General features: G+C 45.6%; 1 long non-coding RNA gene across 2 annotated transcripts; it reads right to left on the bottom strand.

Annotated features, from left to right (window-relative positions):
* Nucleotides 1–7,045: 7,045 nt before the first annotated feature.
* LOC109402715 (uncharacterized) lies at nucleotides 7,046–19,501 on the bottom strand. Of its 2 annotated transcripts, none has more exons than XR_009999140.1 (4): nucleotides 18,249–19,501; nucleotides 17,859–18,186; nucleotides 17,264–17,504; nucleotides 7,046–7,357 (listed from the first exon to the last, which is right to left on the bottom strand). It is a non-coding gene; the product is annotated as an uncharacterized LOC109402715 (long non-coding RNA). The 2 variants fall into 2 exon arrangements; XR_009999139.1 differs by having other exon boundaries at nucleotides 18,253–19,499.
* Between the last annotated feature and the right edge of the window lie 679 nt (nucleotides 19,502–20,180).

The following is a 20,180-nucleotide window of genomic DNA, read 5'->3' as shown; positions in this document are numbered from 1 at the left end:
AGGCTTCCAGCTTCAGTTGACCTTCCGTGACGGTAGAACCAAGTTTCAATCCAAAATTCGCTGTTCCGTAGAGGTACTTCACCGTCCGCTTCAGCTCAGTCCAGTCGACATCCGTAGGGTTCTTGATTTTTCTACTCAAAATAGAAATACTAGCCGCTATATCTGGACGCGTGTTGGTAGAGATGTACAAGAGAGATCCTACAAGACTGTGATACTTCGTATTATCAGGCAAGTATTCAGAATTCGTAGAGTGTTTGTAATATCCAACGTCCATAAGCCTAGTACTCAGATGGCAAGAAATGAGGTCAAGGAAAAAAAGGCATTTTTACCAAAGTAATTTTGACAATCGACCTTGAGATGAACATAAGAAGAATAACAAGAAAATAGTTGACGAAACTCTCGAACCAAAACAAACGTCGTGATGTTTACCAACAATCAACCTAATTCTTCTTGGAGAAACTTCTTGGCATCAGCTAGTGAAGTAACTTCCCCGGAATCTGCTGGCAATTGCTCACGACTGGATGCTGCCTGTGTCCCAGAAGAGGATGTTCCCGGACAACAGTGGTTTCCGGACAATAGTGCACACGGTTGGATACTTTGCTACAAATTTCGGAAGCTGAATCAGAAACAATTTTCTTCCAAAAACCCATTGTTTGATTCATCAAGGAGCATTGTGGAATTTCTTCAAGAGTTCTTGTGGGAATTTCCAGGAATCCTTTCTAGAATTGCCTCAACAATACCACCAAGAGTGGCCCCACTAGGATTAATTCTCAGTGAGCTATAACTATTGAATTCTGTTTTGAGAATTTGGCAAGAAATCATGCGATTTTTAAAATGTTCCTACTTGGCTTTCAACAAGAGTTCTTCCGGGATGCCTCCAGGAATCCCCCCCGAGATTACTACAGGATATCCCTGAGATCATCCAGGAATTACATCCGAAATTGCTTGAGGATTTATTTCCTTTGTTTCTCCAAAAATGCATGCATCATTTCTATAGAAATCCCCTCCGGGGTTCCTTCAAGAATTCACTCCGAGAATCCCCCTGAGATTTCTCCAGGAGTTCCTTCCGGAATTTCTCTAAGAATTCGCTCCGGGATTTTTTCAGCTATTTCCTCAAAGCTTCCTTCAGGAATTCCCTCCGTTATTAATCAAGAATTTTCTTCCAGGATTTATCCAGGAACTCCTTGCGGGATGTTTGCGGGATTCTTTCTAGGATTCCTCCAGGAATTCATTCCGAGATTGCTTTTGGGATTTCTCCAGGAATTCCTTCCGGGTCTGAGATTCATTCAAGAATTCTTTCTGGGATTTCACGAGTAATACCATCTGAGATATCTCCTGAAATAACTACTGGGATTCCTCCGGGGACTCCTCCAGGAATTCCTTGAGAAAATTCCTTAACACCTTCAGGAACTCCTCCGGGGATTCCTCCAGGAATTCCTTCGGGGATTCCTCCAGGAATTCCTTCGGGGATTCCTCCAGGAATTCCTTCGGGGATTCCTCCAGGAATTCCTTCGAAGATTCCTCCAGGAATTCCTTCGGGGATTCCTCCAGGAATTCCTTCGGGGATTCCTCCAGGAATTCCTTCGGGGATTCCTCCAGGAATTCCTTCGGGGATTCCTCCAGGAATTCCTTCGGGGATTCCTCCAGGAATTCCTTCGGGGATTCCTCCAGGAATTCCTTCGGGGATTCCTCCAGGTATTCTTTCGGGGATTCCTCCAGGAATTCCTTCGAGGATTCCTCCAGGAATTCCTTCGGGGATTCCTCTAGGAATTCCTTCGGGGATTCCTCCAGGAATTCCTTTGGGGATTCCTCCAGGAATTCCTTCGGGGATTCCTCCAGGAATTCCTTCGGGGATTCCTCCAGGAATTCCTTCGGGGATTCCTCCAGGAATTCCTTCGGGGATTCCTCCAGGAATTCCTTCGGGGATTCCTCCAGGAATTCCTTCGGGGATTCCTCCAGGAATTCCTTCGGGGATTCCTCCAGGAATTCCTTCGGGGATTCCTCCAGGAATTCCTTCGGGGATTCCTCCAGGAATTCCTTCGGGGATTCCTCCAGGAATTCCTTCGGGGATTCCTCCAGGAATTCCTTCGGGGATTCCTCCAGGAATTCCTTCGGGGATTCCTCCAGGAATTTCTTCGGGGATTCCTCCAGGAATTCCTTCGGGGATTCCTCCAGGAATTCCTTCGGAGATTCCTCCAGGAATTCCTTCGGGGATTCCTCCAGGAATTCCTTCGAAGATTCCTCCAGGAATTCCTTCGGGGATTCCTCCAGGAATTCCTTCGGGGATTCCTCCAGGAATTCCTTCGGGGATTCCTCCAGGAATTCCTTCGGGGATTCCTCCAGGAATTCCTTCGGGAATTCCTTCGGGGATTCCTCCAGGAATTCCTTCGGGGATTCCTCCAGAAATTCCTTCGGGGATTCCTCCAGGAATTCCTTCGGGGATTCCTCCAGGAATTCCTTCGGGGATTCCTCCAGGAATTCCTTCGGGGATTCCTCCAGGAATTCCTTCGGGGATTCCTCCAGGAATTCCTTCGGGGATTCCTCCAGGAATTCCTTCGGGGATTCCTCCAGGAATTCCTTCGGGGATTCCTCCAGGAATTCCTTCGGGGATTCCTCCAGGAATTCCTTCGGGGATTCCTCCAGGAATTCCTTCGGGGATTCCTCCAGGAATTCCTTCGGGGATTCCTCCAGGAATTCCTTCGGGGATTCCTCCAGGAATTCCTTCGGGGATTCCTCCAGGAATTCCTTCGGGGATTCCTCCAGGAATTCCTTCGGGGATTCCTCCAGGAAATCCTTCGGGGATTCCTCCAGGAATTCCTTCGGGGATTCCTCCAGGAAATCCTTCGGGGATTCCTCCAGGAATTCCTTCGGGGATTCCTCCAGGAATTCCTTCGGGGATTCCTCCAGGAATTCCTTCGGGGATTCCTCCAGGAATTCCTTCGGGGATTCCTCCAGGAATTCCTTCGGGGATTCCTCCAGGAATTCCTTCGGGGATTCCTCCAGGAATTCCTTCGGGGATTCCTCCAGGAATTCCTTCGGGGATTCCTCCAGGAATTCCTTCGGGGATTCCTCCAGGAATTCCTTCGGGGATTCCTCCAGGAATTCCTTCGGGGATTCCTCCAGGAATTCCTTCGGGGATTCCTCCAGGAATTCCTTCGGGGATTCCTCCAGGAATTCCTTCGGGGATTCCTCCAGGAATTCCTTCGGGGATTCCTCCAGGAATTCCTTCGGGGATTCCTCCAGGAATTCCTTCGGGGATTCCTCCAGGAATTCCTTCGGGGATTCCTCCAGGAATTCCTTCGGGGATTCCTCCAGGAATTCCTTCGGGGATTCCTCCAGGAATTCCTTCGGGGATTCCTCCAGGAATTCCTTCGGGGATTCCTCCAGGAATTCCTTCGGGGATTCCTCCAGGAATTCCTTCGGGGATTCCTCCAGGAATTCCTTCGGGGATTCCTCCAGGAATTCCTTCGGGGATTCCTCCAGGAATTCCTTCGGGGATTCCTCCAGGAATTCCTTCGGGGAATCCTCCAGGAATTCCTTCGGGGATTCCTCCAGGAATTCCTTCGGGGATTCCTCCAGGAATTCCTTCGGGGATTCCTCCAGGAATTCCTTCGGGGATTCCTCCAGGAATTCCTTCGGGGATTCCTCCAGGAATTCCTTCGGGGATTCCTCCAGGAATTCCTTCGGGAATTCCTCCAGGAATTTCTTCGGGGATTCCTCCAGGAATTCCTTCGGGGATTCCTCCAGGAATTCCTTCGGAGATTCCTCCAGGAATTCCTTCGGGGATTCCTCCAGGAATTCCTTCGAAGATTCCTCCAGGAATTCCTTCGGGGATTCCTCCAGGAATTCCTTCGGGGATTCCTCCAGGAATTCCTTCGGGGATTCCTCCAGGAATTCCTTCGGGGATTCCTCCAGGAATTTCTTCGGGGATTCCTCCAGGAATTCCTTCGGGGATTCCTCCAGGAATTCCTTCGGAGATTCCTCCAGGAATTCCTTCGGGGATTCCTCCAGGAATTCCTTCGAAGATTCCTCCAGGAATTCCTTCGGGGATTCCTCCAGGAATTCCTTCGGGGATTCCTCCAGGAATTCCTTCGGGGATTCCTCCAGGAATTCCTTCGGGGATTCCTCCAGGAATTCCTTCGGGAATTCCTTCGGGGATTCCTCCAGTAATTCCTTCGGGGATTCCTCCAGAAATTCCTTCGGGGATTCCTCCAGGAATTCCTTCGGGGATTCCTCCAGAAATTCCTTCGGGGATTCCTCCAGGAATTCCTTCGGGGATTCCTCCAGGAATTCCTTCGGGGATTCCTCCAGGAATTCCTTCGGGGATTCCTCCAGGAATTCCTTCGGGGATTCCTCCAGGAATTCCTTCGGGGATTCCTCCAGGAATTCCTTCGGGGATTCCTCCAGGAATTCCTTCGGGGATTCCTCCAGGAATTCCTTCGGGGATTCCTCCAGGAATTCCTTCGGGGATTCCTCCAGGAATTCCTTCGGGGATTCCTCCAGGAATTCCTTCGGGGATTCCTCCAGGAATTCCTTCGGGGATTCCTCCAGGAATTCCTTCGGGGATTCCTCCAGGAATTCCTTCGGGGATTCCTCCAGGAATTCCTTCGGGGATTCCTCCAGGAATTCCTTCGGGGATTCCTCCAGGAATTCCTTCGGGGATTCCTCCAGGAAATCCTTCGGGGATTCCTCCAGGAATTCCTTCGGGGATTCCTCCAGGAATTCCTTCGGGGATTCCTCCAGGAATTCCTTCGGGGATTCCTCCAGGAATTCCTTCGGGGATTCCTCCAGGAATTCCTTCGGGGATTCCTCCAGGAATTCCTTCGGGGATTCCTCCAGGAATTCCTTCGGGGATTCCTCCAGGAATTCCTTCGGGGATTCCTCCAGGAATTCCTTCGGGGATTCCTCCAGGAATTCCTTCGGGGATTCCTCCAGGAATTCCTTCGGGGATTCCTCCAGGAATTCCTTCGGGGATTCCTCCAGGAATTCCTTCGGGGATTCCTCCAGGAATTCCTTCGGGGATTCCTCCAGGAATTCCTTCGGGGATTCCTCCAGGAATTCCTTCGGGGATTCCTCCAGGAATTCCTTCGGGGATTCCTCCAGGAATTCCTTCGGGGATTCCTCCAGGAATTCCTTCGGGGATTCCTCCAGGAATTCCTTCGGGGATTCCTCCAGGAATTCCTTCGGGGATTCCTCCAGGAATTCCTTCGGGAATTCCTCCAGGAATTCCTTCGGGAATTCCTCCAGGAATTCCTTCGGGGATTCCTCCAGGAATTCCTTCGGGGATTCCTCCAGGAATTCCTTCGGGGATTCCTCCAGGAATTCCTTCGGGGATTCCTCCAGGAATTCCTTCGGGGATTCCTCCAGAAATTCCTTCGGGGATTCCTCCAGAAATTCCTTCGGGGATTCCTCCAGGAATTCCTTCGGGGATTCCTCCAGAAATTCCTTCGGGGATTCCTCCAGGAATTCCTTCGGGGATTCCTCCAGGAATTCCTTCGGGGATTCCTCCAGGAATTCCTTCGGGGATTCCTCCAGGAATTCCTTCGGGGATTCCTCCAGGAATTCCTTCGGGGATTCCTCCAGGAAATCCTTCGGGGATTCCTCCAGGAATTCCTTTGGGGATTCCTCCAGGAATTCCTTCGGGGATTCCTCCAGGAATTCCTTCGGGGATTCCTCCAGGAATTCCTTCGGGGATTCCTCCAGGAATTCCTTCGGGGATTCCTCCAGGAATTCCTTCGGGGAATCCTCCAGGAATTCCTTCGGGGAATCCTCCAGGAATTCCTTCGGGGAATCCTCCAGGAATTCCTTCGGGGATTCCTCCAGGAATTCCTGCGGGGATTCCTCCAGGAATTCCTGCGGGGATTCCTCCAGGAATTCCTGCGGGGATTCCTCCAGGAATTCCTTCGGGGATTCCTCCAGGAATTCCTTCGGGGATTCCTCCAGGAATTCCTTCGGGGATTCCTCCAGGAATTCCTTCGGGGATTCCTCCAGGAATTCCTTCGGGGATTCCTCCAGGAATTCCTTCGGGGATTCCTCCAGGAATTCCTTCGGGGATTCCTCCAGGTATTCTTTCGGGGATTCCTCCAGGAATTCCTTCGGAGATTTCTCCAGGAATTCCTTCAAAGATTCCTTCGGAGATTCCACCAGGAATTCCTTCAAAGATTCCTTCGGAGATTCCACCAGGAATTCCTTCGGTGATTCCTTCAAGAATTCCTTCGTAGATTCCTCCAGTAATTCCTTCGTAGATTCCTCCAGTAATTCCTTCGTAGATTCCTGAGATTCCTCCAGGAATTCCCTCGGAGATTCCTCCAGGAATTCCTTCGGAGATTCCTCCAGGAATTCCTTCGAGGATTCCTCCAGGAATTCCTTCGAGGATTCCTCCAGGACTTTCCTCAGTGATTCCTTCGGGGATTCCTCAAGGAATTCCTCCAGGAAGATTTTCTGGAAGAATTGCTGAAGGAATCCCCGGAGGAATTCCAGGAAAAATATTTGAAGGATTCCCCGTACGAATTTCTGGAGGATTCCCCGAAGGAATTTCTTGGAGAGTTCTTGGAGGAGTCCCCAGGAGGATTCCTGCAAGAATTTCCGAAAGCATCCGGGAGGACTTCCCGGAGAAATTCCTGGAGGAATACCAAAAAAAAATCTATGAGGAATCTCCGGAGGAATTTATGGAGAAATCCCTGAAGCATCTTCTAGATTCCCTGCCAACGAGCCTCATATAAACACCATTCGGCCATTAGCCAACGAGATCCTCATATAAACACCATTCGGCCATTACACCCTGACGTCGGTCCGGGATGGTTGCTTCCTGGCATTGGCGTGCAGGGCAATCTCGTATTAGAAGCACATAGCCTCTGTTCGGTATTCTAGCTGACAATAGATCTATGCTAGTTATTTACAGCGACCAGATGTTGACCAGTTGTAGGGTACTGCATTTGGAAGGAGAATCCGTGCCTGAGGAGGCATATGTAAAGAAGCAGAAGTATTTTTTTCATCCATAAATTTTACATACAGGTAATTTTAAGAACAAAAAAAAAACACTGCATTATGTACGAGTTCGTTTATTTGTGAAAAGTGATCTGTTAAAAATCTACGTTGTTAATAACAATTTGAAGCTTTTTCATTAAATACTATTATATATGATATTTATTGATGTTGTATATACATTATTTATTGTTTGCAGTAATGACCGTCTCCCCTTATACAAACATTCCTGTTAGTGGTAGGACATCTAGGCAAAACAGTGATTTTATTGTGCCATCCATCGCTGTTAACTAACCAGGTCAGCAGTTATAAACGAGAAGAAAAAGTGGCAGGTCCATTCTTCATTAATTCATTGCGTGCATGACTCGTTATCCTAAAAATAAACAAACATTTGTAAATGAATTAAATGGTAATACCAAAAGTTATATTTTCTCTAAGAGTTTCTCCAAGGACCCGTTTGGAATTCCACCAGAAGTTGTTGCATTCTCTTTTCCTGGGATATTTCAGCTTAGGAAAACTAATGTCGTCCCCAGATTCTTTCTGGGATTCCTCAGGATGTTCGTTCTGGGATTCTTTCAGCATTTTCTGCTGTAATGCCTCAAAAAGCTACTTCTGGGATTGCTCCAGGAGTTTATCCTGAAAGGCCTTGAAGAGTTTCTTCTCGGATTCCTTAAGATTTTCTTGCTGGGATTTGCCCAGGAGTTCCTTTTACGATTCCTCAAAGAGTTTCGCTTATGGGATTTTCCTAGAAGTTCGTTCTGGAATATATAAAACTGTTCCTCCTGGGTTTCTTTAAAAAAAAAAACCCACGGGTATTCCTCCAGATGTTCTTCTTAGAATTCTTCAGAGAATTTCGTCTGGTATTTATTTAGGAGTTTTTCTGAAGTAAACTCAAATGTTACTTGTGGGATTCTCTTAGACTTTTTTGTATGCCTCCAGGAGTTCCTTCTGAAATTTATCCAGAAGCTCGTTCCAGAGTACTTCAAAAGCAATAATACCTCATGGGATTCCTCCAGGAGTGCTTTATAGGAGAACTCAAAGTGCACTCCTCCAGGATTTACTCGGGAATTCCACCAGAAGTTTCTCGGCAGTTCTTCGGGAATTTCTCCAGGAGTTTCTTGAGAATTCTGACTTTCTTACGAAGTTCTTCGGCGATTCCTTCAGAAGTTGATCGCGAGTTTTCCAGGAGTTCCACGGGAATGCATCAAGATGTTCCTCGGAAATACCTCCCAGAGATCCTCTTCCGTTCCTCAAGGATACCTTGCGAAATTCCTCGTTGGGATCCACCCTAGAATTTTTATCATTTTATTTTCGTGAATGTAAACTTCTTCTGATTCTTCTTTCCTAGAAACTTAGGATTTTTTCTAAGGAATTCAAACAGTTAAACTCCGTTAAACAGTTAAACCCTAACGAAATTTCTCAGGCATTCCACCAGGAGTTTTTCGGAAATACCTCCAGTAGTAGCTAGAAAATTCTTCCTTAGAAATTTATCCAGGCGTTCATCGGATATTCCTTGCGGAGTTCCTCGAGAGCTCTTTCAGGGGTTTCCAGGGAATTTCTTCAGAAGTTAATGGGGAATTATTCCAAGAGATCTTCGAGAATTTCTCCAGGAGTTCCTTGGATATTTCATCACGAGTTCCTCGGGAATTATTCTAGGTAGTTCCTCCAAGAGTTGATCAAGCATTCCTCCAGGAAACCCTCGAAAATTCGTCCAGGAGCTCATAGGGATCCTTTCTAGAAACTTAACATCCCTCCTAAGGAATACATCCAGATAATTCTCGGAAATTCCTATAGAAGTTCCTCAGGAATACCTTCAGAAGCCCCTCGAGGAGTTGCTTGAGCATCTCTGCAATAATTCCTTGGGAGATCCCTCAGCGCGTTCATCGGGAAACCCTTCAATAGTTTATCAGGAATTAATTTAGGAGTTCCTCGAGAATTTCTCCTGGACATCCTCGGGCATTCCTCCAGGAGTCAATCGGAAATTCCTCCATCCCAATTAGCAATGATAATTGAATAACAGCATTCAACCAAAATTTTGGAATTCAAACTTAACAACGGTTTATTCATCTGTTGTGCAACAATCATGTTTGTTGGGATTGGGATCCTATCTAGAAACTAAGGATTTCTCCTAAGGAATTCATTTCGATAATCCAAATTGCTATACAAGTTTCCAAAGAGTTTCTTCAACAGATGCTCGACGATTTTCCCAGGACTTCCTCAGGAATTCATTTAGGAGTGGAGTTCCTAAAAAAATAATTCAAGAATTTGGCCAGAACTTCCTTCAGGAGTTCCTGAGAAATTCCTCTAGAAGTATCTCGGGCATTTCTTCAAGAGTTCTTCGGATATTTCTTCAGAATTCTAACAGGAGTTTTGCGGCAAATTCATTAGGAGTTCCTCCGGAATTCCTTCAGGAATCGCTCGAGAATTCTTCTAGGAGTTCCTCGAAAATTCTTCCGGGAGTTCTTCGAGAATTCCTCGAAAATTCGTTCAGGAATTCATCGGAAATTCCTTCAGGAGTTCATCGGGAATTACTGTGAGAGGTCTTCGGAAATCCTTGAAGAGTTCCTCAGGAATTCCTTTAGGAGTTCCTCGGTAATTCATCAAGGAGTTCATCAGGAATTTCGGAGTTCCTTTGGAACTCTTCAGCAGTTTCTCGGATACTTCTTCAGGAGTTCCTAGGAAATTCCTCCTGTTGCTTCCCGGGAATTTTTCCAGTAGTTCCTCAAGAAATCTTTCACAAGTATATCGATAATTGATCGGCAATTCCTCCAGTAGTTCCAAGGGAAATCTTCCACGCCAGGAGTTCCTAGGAAGTTCCACTTGTATTTTTTCCTAGGAGTTCCTAGAGAATTCTACTAGAACTTCCTCAGAAAATTTTTCAGGAGTTTCTAGGGAATTTGTTCCAAGAATTCCTCGAAAATACCACCAGAAATCGCTTTGATATTTCTTCAGGAGTTCCTGGGAGATTCTTTCAGTTCCTCGGGAATTTTTCCGTATGTTCCCGAAAAATACTTAAAAGAGTTCCCGGGGAACTCCTGTAAGAATTACTAAGGAACCTCTAAAGGAATTTTCGGGGAATATTTGGATGATTTCTTAGAACTCCGATGAACTCCTGGAAAAGGAACTCTTGGACAAATTACCGATGAACTCCTGGAAGCAATCCCGAGGAACTCGTGGAGAAATTTCCGGAGAACTTCTGAAGAAATTTGCGAGAACTCCTGCAGAAATAACCCGGGGAATTCCCGGAGGAATTTTCTTGGAGCTCCTGGATGAACTTTTTGGGGAAATGCCGAAATACTCTGGACTCCCGAAGAAATGCTGGAGACATTCTGAAGAAACTCTTGCAGGGAACTCTTGGAGGAATTTCCGAAGAACTTCCCGAGGAACTTCTGCAGTGACTTTCGAGAAACTTCTGGAGGAATTCCTGGGTAACTCCTGGAATAATTCCCAAGGCACCGCTGGAATTCTCGACGAATTCCTGGATAAATTCCCGATGAACTCCTGGAAGGATTCTTAAAGAAATCCTGGAGGTATTCCAGAAAAAACTCCTGAGGGGATTCCCGCGGAACTCTTTGTGGTCTGAAGAATAAGCATAATTTTAAATTTCACAAATAAAAAAAATATGAAAAAGGAACACTTGGGGGAATTTCTGGGAAGCTTCTGAAGAAATTTTCGGGAAATATCTCGATGACTTTCTTAGGAACTCCGATGAACTCCCGGAGGAATTTCCTGGGATCTCTTGGAGAAATTTGCGACGAACTTTTAGACTACGGTTCTTTGGGGAAATATTCAAAAACTTCTGGACAAACTCCGAGTAACTCCTGGAGGAATTCCCGAGGATCTCCTGAAGAAATTCCAGGAGAATCCTGGAGGAATTTTCGGGAAAATTAAGAATGAATTCATTACATATTCCGATGAGCTACTGGAGGAATTGCCGAAAAATCTTTTTGAAAGAATTTCCGGGAAACTTTTGTAGGAATTTCCAAAGATCTCCTGGAGAAATTGCCGAACTTTCGGAAGGAACTTCTGGAGGAATTCTGGAAAGAACTTCTGAAAGAATACTGGAAGGAACTCTTGGAGGAATTCCCGAAGAAAATCCTTGAGACATTATTACAGGAACTACTGGAGGATTACTTATCAACTAGAGTAATTCCCTATGAAAATCCAGAGAACACCTGGAGAAATTCTCAAAGGAACTCCTGAAGGAATTCCGGAAGAAACTCCTGAAGGCATTCCGGAAGGAACTCCAGAAGGATTTTCGGAAGAACACTTGGAGTTAAATCTTGGAGTTAAGCTTGGAACAATTCCTGAAGGAACTCCTAAAGGAATTCTTTAAGAAACTGCTGAAGGATTTCCGGAAGAAACTCCTGGATGAATACCGGAAGGAACACCTGGAGAAATTCTTGAAGAAACTCCTGGAATAACTCGCTAAAAATCCTGTGAGAAATCCCGAGGAAGTCCTGAAAAAAATTCTTAAGAACACCTGGAGAAATTCCCAATAAGGAACTTCTGGAGTAATTCCAGAAGGAACTCGTGAAGGAATTCCGGAAGGAACTCCTGGAAGAATTTCGGAAGGAACTCCTAGAGGAATTCTGGAAGTAACTCACGCAGAAATTCCGAAAGGAACTCCTAGAGGAATTTCCTGAAAAACTCGGAACTCCTGGAATAATTCCCTAAGAAAATCCTGTAAGAAATCCCGAAGAAGTACTGGAGAATATTCTTAAGAACACCTGGAGAAATTCCCAAAGGAACTCCTAGAGAAATTCCGGAAGTAATTCCCGAAGAAATTTCGTAAGGAACTCCTGGAGGAATTCCCGTAGAAACTCCTGGTGAAAATCTTGAAAAAAAAAACTACTGGAGAGATATCCGAAAGAACTCCTGGAGTAATTCCCAGAGAAAACCCTGAAGAAGTCAAACAAATTCCCTAAGAATACCTGGAGAAATTCCCGAATTCCGGAAAGAACTCCTGGAAAAATTCCAGGAGGAACTCCTGGAAGAATTCTGGAACGAACTCCTGGAGAAATTCCCGAAAAACTCTTGAAACAATTCCTAAAGGAAATCCTGCAGGAATTCTTGAAGGAACTGCTGAAGGAATTCTGAAGAAACTCCGGGAGGAATACCGCAAAAACTTCTGGAGGAATTCTAGATGGAACTCCTGAAAGAATTCCAGATGAAACTTCCGGAAGGGATTCCTGGAGGAATTCCCGAATAAATTCCTAGAGAAATTCTTGAAGGAACTCCTGGAATAATTCTCTAAAAAATCCTGTAAGAATTCCCAAAAAAATCATGGTGAAATTCCCTAGGAACACCTGGAGAAATTTCCGAATTTCGGAAGGAGCTTCTGGAGGAATTCCGGAAGGAACTCCTGGAGGAATTTCAGAATGAATTCCTGAATGAACTACTGTATGATTTCCGGAAGGAGCTCCTGAAAGAATTCCGGAAGGAACTCGTGAAGGAATTCCAGAAGGAACTCCTGAAAGAATTCCAGAAGGAGCTCTTGAAAGAGATCCGGAAGAAACTCCTGAAGGAATTACGGAAGAACTCTTGGAAGAATTCCTGACGGAACTCATAGAGGGATTCTTGAAGGAACTGCTGAAGGAATTCCGGAAAGAACTCTGGATGGAGGAATTCCCGAAAAAAAAAAATCCTGAAGATATTCTTGAAGGAAGTACTGGAAGAATACCTGAAGAAACTCCTGGAGTAATTTCCTATGAATATCGTGTAGAAAACCCCGAAAAAGGTCTGGAGGCGTTTTCTAAGAACTCCTGAAGGAATTCCGGAAGGAACTTCAGAAAGAATTCCGGAAGGAACTCGTGAAGGAATTCCGGAAGGAACTCCTGAAGGAATTCCGTAAGGAAATCCTGAAGAAATTCCGGAAGGAACTCCTGAAGGAATTCCGGAAGGAACTCCTGAAGGAATTCCGGAAGGAACTCCCGAAGGAATTCCGGAATCAACTCCCGAAGGAATTCCAGAAGCAACTCCTGAAGGAATTCCGGTAGAACTCTTGGAACAATTCCTGACAGAACTCATGGAAGGATTCTTGAAGGAACTGCGGGAGGAATTCCGGAAAGAACTTCTGGAAGAATATCGGTAGGAACTCCTGGAGGAATTCCGGAAGAAACTTCTGGAGGTATAGTGGAAGAAACTTCTGAAAGAATTCCGGAAGGAACTTCTTGAGGAATTCTGGAAGGAGCTCTTGGAGGAAGTCCCGAAAAAAAAATCAGGAGATATTTTTGAAGGAACTACTGGAGCAAATCTTGAAGGAACTACTAGACTAGAGGGATACCCGATGGAACTCCTGGAGTAATTCGCTAAGAAAATCCTGCAGGAAATCCCTATAAGAAATCATGGAGCAATTTCCTTAGAACAGATGGAGAAATTCCCTAAGAACCCCCCATCCGGAATGAACTCCTGCAGGAATTTCGGAAGGAACTGCTCAAGGAATTCCGGAAGGAACTCATGGAGGGATTCCCGAAATAACTCCTAAAAATCCTTGAAGGAACTACTGGAGGAATACATACTTGAAGAAACACATGGAGTAATTACCTAAGAAGATCCTGTAGCAAATCCCGAAGAAATTCCCTAAAAACACCTGAAGAAATTTCCGGATTCCGGAAGAAACTCCTGGAAGAATTTCGCAAGGAACACCTGGAAGAATTCCGGAAGGAACTCCTGGAGGAAGTTCGGAAGGAACTCCTGGAGGAAGTTCGGAAGGAACTCCTGGAGGAAGTTCGGAAGGAACTCCTGGAGGAATTCCAGAAGGAACTCCTGGAGGAACTCCGGAAGGAACTCCTAAAGGAATTCCGGAAGGAACTCCTGAAGGAATTCCGGAAGGAACTCCTGAAGGAATTCCGGAAGGAACTCCTGAAGGAATTCCGGAAGGAACTCCTGAAGGAATTCCGGAAGGAACTCCTGAAGGAATTCCGGAAGGAACTCCTGAAGGAATTCCGGAAGGAACTCCTGAAGGAATTCCGGAAGGAACTCCTGAAGGAATTCCGGAAGGAACTCCTGAAGGAATTCCGGAAGGAACTCCTGAAGGAATTCCGGAAGGAACTCCTGAAGGAATTCCGGAAGGAACTCCTGAAGGAATTCCGGAAGGAACTCCTGAAGGAATTCCGGAAGGAACTCCTGAAGGAATTCCGGAAGGAACTCCTGAAGGAATTCCGGAAGGAACTCCTGAAGGAATTCCGGAAGGAACTCCTGAAGGAATTCCGGAAGGAACTCCTGAAGGAATTCCGGAAGGAACTCCTGAAGGAATTCCGGAAGGAACTCCTGAAGGAATTCCGGAAGGAACTCCTGAAGGAATTCCGGAAGGAACTCCTGAAGGAATTCCGGAAGGAACTCCTGAAGGAATTCCGGAAGGAACTCCTGAAGGAATTCCGGAAGGAACTCCTGAAGGAATTCCGGAAGGAACTCCTGAAGGAATTCCGGAAGGAACTCCTGAAGGAATTCCGGAAGGAACTCCTGAAGGAATTCCGGAAGGAACTCCTGAAGGAATTCCGAAAGGAACTCCTGAAGGAATTCCGGAAAGAAACTCCTGAAGGAACTCCTGAAGGAATTCCTGAAGGAATTCCGGAAGGAACTCCTGAAAGAATTCCGGAAGGAACTCCTGAAGGAATTCCGGAAGGAACTCCTGAAGGAATTCCGGAAGGAACTCCTGAAGGAATTCCGGAAGGAACTCCTGAAGGAATTCCGGAAGGAACTCCTGAAGGAATTCCGGAAGGAACTCCTGAAGGAATTCCGGAAGGAACTCTTGAAGGGATTCCGGAAGGAACTCCTGAAGGAATTCCGGAAGGAACTCCTGAAGGAATTCCGGAAGGAACTCCTGAAGGAATTCCGGAAGGACCTCCTGAAGGAATTCCGGAAGGAACTCCTGAAGGAATTCCGGAAGGAACTCCTGAAGGAATTCCGGAAGGAACTCCTGAAGGAATTCCGGAAGGAACTCCTGAAGGAATTCCGGAAGGAACTCCTGAAGGAACTCCTGAAGGAATTCCGGAAGGAACTCCTGAAGGAATTCCGGAAGGAACTCCTGGAGTTATTCCCTTAGAAAATTCTGCAAGAAATCCCGAAGAAAACATGAAAAAGAAGAAATTCTCTAGGATCACCTGGAGAAATTTCCAAATTTCAGAAGGAACTCCTGGAAGAATTCGGAATGAACTTCTGGGGGAATTCTGGAAAAAAAAACTCCTGAAGGACAGACATCCTGGAGTAGTTTCCCAAGAAACTGCTGATGGAATTCTGAAAAAAAAGCTGGAGTTTTTGAAGGAACTCCCAGAGGAATTCCCGAAGAAACTACTTAAGAAACTCCTGGAGAAATTCCTCTAGGAAGTTTCGCAGAGCTCCTGTAAGAATTGCCGAAGAATTTCGCAAGAGAATCCCGTAGGAATTCTCGAAGGACTCCTGGAAGAATTCCCGAAGAGTTCATGGCGAAGTTCTACAGAGTTCTGGAGTAAATCCCGCAGAACTCCTTGAGTAATTCCCGAAGCAACTAGTAGACAAATTTTTGAAGGTACACCCGATAAATTCTGACAAACTTCTGGTGGAGCTCCAGAAAAAGTCATGAATTCCCGAAGAAACTCCTGAATACATTTCCAAATGGAACTACTGTAGAAATTCTCGAAGAAACTCTTGTAGTTTCCAAATTTCAGAAGGAACTCCTGGAAGAATTCGGAATGAACTTCTGGGGGAATTCTGGAAAAAAAACTCCTGAAGGACAGGAGGAGTTTTTGAAGGAACTCCCAGAGGAATTCCCGAAGAAACTACTTAAGAAACTCCTGGAGAAATTCCCTAGGAAATTCCTCTAGGAAGTTTCGCAGAGCTCCTGTAAGAATTGCCGAAGAATTTCGCAAGAGAATCCCGTAGGAATTCTCGAAGGACTCCTGGAAGAATTCCCGAAGAGTTCATGGCGAAGTTCTACAGAGTTCTGGATTGATTTGATTGATTTGTCTTTATTAAAGAGACTTTCAGCCCTTGGCTGGTTCGTCTCTATCCTAAACACGGAGTTCTGGAGTAAATCCCGCAGAACTCCTTGAGTAATTCCCGAAGCAACTAGTAGACAAATTTTTGAAGGTACACCCGATAAATCCTGACAAACTCCTGGTGGAGCTCCAGAAAAAGTCATGAAGTTCCCGAAGAAACTCCTGAATACATTTCCAAATGGAACTACTGAAGAAATTCTCGAAGAAACTCTTGTAGTGATTCCCACAATGAATTCCTCTTGGAATTTCCTAAAATATACTAGTGAAAAAACTTCTGATGGAGGAATTCCTTCTCATGGGGGATTCCTAGCTGAAGCTCTAAGAAAAATTGTGGAAAAATTCCTGTAGGATTTCTCGCAGAATTCCTGTAGAAATTCCCGAAGAAACTTCTGAAGAGTTTGATTTGAAGATTCCTGAAGAAAGTCAAAATTCCTCGTAGGAATTTGTACAGTTTTGATGACATCAATTTCCTGGATGTGTTACCGAAGAAATTTTTGAAGGAATTCTCGAAGACCTCCTGGAGTAATCCCCTAAGAAAATCTTATAAAATACCCGAAGAAATATCGAAGAACTCCTTGAAGAAGTCTCGCAGAGCTCCTGGAGGAATTCCCGGAGATTTCATGGAAAAATGCTGTTAGAGTGCAGACCTGGAATAATTGTAGTTTTTTTTTTTAATTTGCGTGGGCATTCCTGGAGGCATTCCTGAAAAAATCCTGAAAGATTCCTGAAGAAACTCCTCTAAGAATTCCCGAAGGAACTGCTGGTGAAATTTCCGAAGAAACTGCTCCAGAAAGCCACTGAGAAATTCCTGGAAGTATTCCCGATGAACTCTAGGAGGAATTTTCAAGGTAACTCCTGGATAAACTTCAAAATAAAATCCATATCCAAAGGAACTTCTCTAGCAATTCCCGAAAAAAATCTTTGAGAACTTCCCGAAGAACTTCTGAAGAAATTCATGTAGGAATTACCGAAGAAACTACTGGTGCTATTCCCCAAGGTACCCCTGGAGTAATTCTTGAAAGAACCCTTGGACGAATCCCCGAAGAAGTTCTAGAAAAATTCCCAAAGAAACTCCTGAAGTAATTTCAGATGGAAATCAAGAAGACGTTGTCGAAGAAACAACTGAAGGAATTGAAGATATTCTTGCAGAAATTTCCGTGGAAACTACTACAGATATTCCCGAAGGAACTTTAAATAAGGAAGTATAAACCCCGAGGAAATACAAATCCGATATAGCAGCGAAATCCAAAGTCGTCATAAATGGATCAACAACGGATGGCAAGACTTACAGAGGTACTTACGTGAGGGTTTTGAGTAGCCACAGGACTCGAACTTCAGCAGCTTTTGCAGTCGTTTAATCATCCGCACAAACGTTGTCACTGGGAGTGGTCAAACCAGTTAATAGGTCTTGACCGAATCGGCATAGCAGATGCATAAGCACACTCCACTGTGTTTGTCCTTGGATTTCTGCTTCTCGCATCTTGAAATAAATTGCTCGATCCTTCTCCGGGAGTAATTCCATGTTGTTGCACGTAAAATAGTCTGGAAAACGAATAAAATTACCATTTCAAATACTTTGTTATTGCGCATTGCGCGGTTATAAGTGCGACGACGAAGTGCGGAATCTCAAATAAAAGTGCGATTTTGCGTCAGATCGTTCCGGTGTCTTCACCGCACTTATTCATTAGCTCGTGATGAATAAGTGCGGTGAAGACACCGGAACGATTTGATGCAATATCGCACTTTTATTTGAGATTCCGCACTTTGTCGCAGTCCAGTTAGCAATGCAATAAACCATACTTTAGTTCTTTACAATTCTACATCTATTTCGCCTCCACCAGACCGGAGGTAAAACCAACCAGGCCCCTGCAGCAATTCGTTAAAAAAAATCCTTACCTTCTCCCGTATTTTGACTATGTTTCGTTTTATGGCCGTTTGGCCACCATCACCAGCTTTTCGCACTTCCAGCTACCGTCTGTGACTGTGGCATCTCCGTATTATCTCCGTTTTTGTTGCCTCTCTCAGTAGCCCCGATAAAACCGCTGAACTTCCGACCGATAAATTGCTTGTACTTCCGCACTTCCGCTGGGTGAGTAATCCACGGCCAAAAGGAGGATTGCCACGGCCAAATGCCGTTCGACGGAATCACCTGATTCGTTGCAGCTTTCCCCTCACCGCTGGATTTGGATGACTGTGTCAATTCTTCCGCAGGTTTTCGAATTGTCTAAAAGGTTGAAAAAATGCAAATATTATTTAAAATCTCAGAACAGTCTTGCGAAAAACTACCTACTTCCTGGCCAACATGATTCGGGTGTCTTGCAGTGACAACGGCGGCAACCGAAAACAAATAAAAACATCACAAACTGACTGCTACTTGCGGAATAATTGGTCGGGCTATTTTTCCCACAAGAAAAAGTTGACATTTGGTTTGATCGACACAATCATCACCATCATCACCGTCATCATTGTTCATCGAGTTTTCCGTTCCAGCTGAGTACGGCTCAAGAAATTTTGACAGAAAATCGTTTCTTGACCGTTTCTTGGCCTATCTTTTTAAGCTTAGTACTCAGATGGCAAGAAATGAGGTCAAGGAAAAAAGTGCATTTTTACCAAAGAAATTTTGACAGTCGATCTTGAGAGAGAAAAAAGAAAAAAAAATCGACGAAACTCTTTGTTTACCAATCTGACTGACTTGGAATGGAACCGGGACAATCGGCAAGAACAAGCGAACTCCCCTCCCAGGAGCAGGCATGAATCTACTGATCTGGACCACAGCAAACTGGAAGATTGACCAGCAATTTGAAGCGCTCCAGCTCTATTTGACCGGTGATATTCTGAGCGGGCCAACTGGCTGTTTGCTGCAACCGGACACGATTTGTTTTTGAAAATATCGCGCTGCTGAAAAATGTGATTTCAATTTCGAAAAGGAATTGCTTCGGGTATTCGGAAAATCAACCGGAGCTTCCTCCAGGGATTCCTCAGGAATTCCGTCGAGGATTCCTCCAGAAATTCCTTCGGTGATTCCTCCAGCAATTTGTGCAGATATAAATCCAGGACTTCCTCCGGGGATTCATCCTTAAAATCCTTCTAGAATTCCCCCAGGGGTTCTTCCGGGAATGCCTCCGAAGATTCCTTCATAAATTTATCTGGAGATTCCTTCACAAATTCCTCCAGGAATTCCTTCGGTGCTTCATCCGCGAATTCCTTAGGAGATTCCTCTAGGAATTTCATCGATGATTCATCCGGATTTCTCGGGGATTCAACCATGAAATCCTTCTACGATTCCTCCTGGGATTCTTCCGTGAATTCCTTCGGAGATTCATCCCTGAATTCCTTCGGAGATTCCTTCAGGAATTCCATCGGAGATTTCTCCGGGGTTTCTTCCAGAGATTCATCCATGGAAATCTGGAAACCTTCTAGGATTCCTCCAGGACTTCATCCGGAAATTCCTCCGGGGATTCCTTCAGGAATTCCTCCGGGGATGTCTTCAGAAATTCTTCCAGAGATCCCTTCGGAGATTCTTCCAAAAATTGCATCGGAGATTCTTCCGGCAATTCCATCGGAAATTCCTCCAGGAATTCCTCCGGGGATTCTTCCAGGAATTCCTCCGGGGATTCTTCCAGGAATTCCTCCGGGGATTCCTCCAGGAATTCCTCCGGGGATTCCTCCAGGAATTCCTCCGGAGATTCCTCCAGGAATTCCTCCGGAGATTCCTCCAGGAATTCCACCGGAGATTCTTCCAGGAATTCCCCCGGAGATTCCTCCAGGAATTCCTCCGGGATTCCTCCAGAGATTGCTCCGGCAATTCCATCGGAAATTTCTCCAGGGATTCCTGCAGGAATTCCTCCGGGAGTTCTACCAGGAATTCCTCCGGGGATTTTTCCAGAAATTCCTCCGGGAATTCTTCCAGGAATTCCTCTGGGGATTCTTCCAGGAATTCCTCCGGGGATTCCTCCAGGAATTCCTCCGGGGATTCCTCCAAGAATTCCTCCGGGGATTCCTCCAGGAATTCCTCCGGGGATTCCTCCAGGAATTCCTCCGGGGATTCCTCCAGGAATTCCTCCGGGGATTCCTCCAGGAATTCCTCCGGGGATTCCTCCAGGAATTCCTCCGGGGATTCCTCCAGGAATTCCTCCAGGAATTCCTCCGGGGATTCCTCCAGGAATTCCTCCGGGGATTCCTCCAGGAATTCCTCCGGGGATTCCTCCAGGAATTCCT

This window comes from Aedes albopictus, chromosome 3 (genome assembly GCF_035046485.1).
Source record: "Aedes albopictus strain Foshan chromosome 3, AalbF5, whole genome shotgun sequence".
NCBI lineage: Eukaryota > Metazoa > Arthropoda > Insecta > Diptera > Culicidae > Aedes > Aedes albopictus.
The sequence above is the reverse complement of the archived record's forward strand: the minus strand, read 5'-3'. Positions and strand labels throughout refer to the sequence as shown.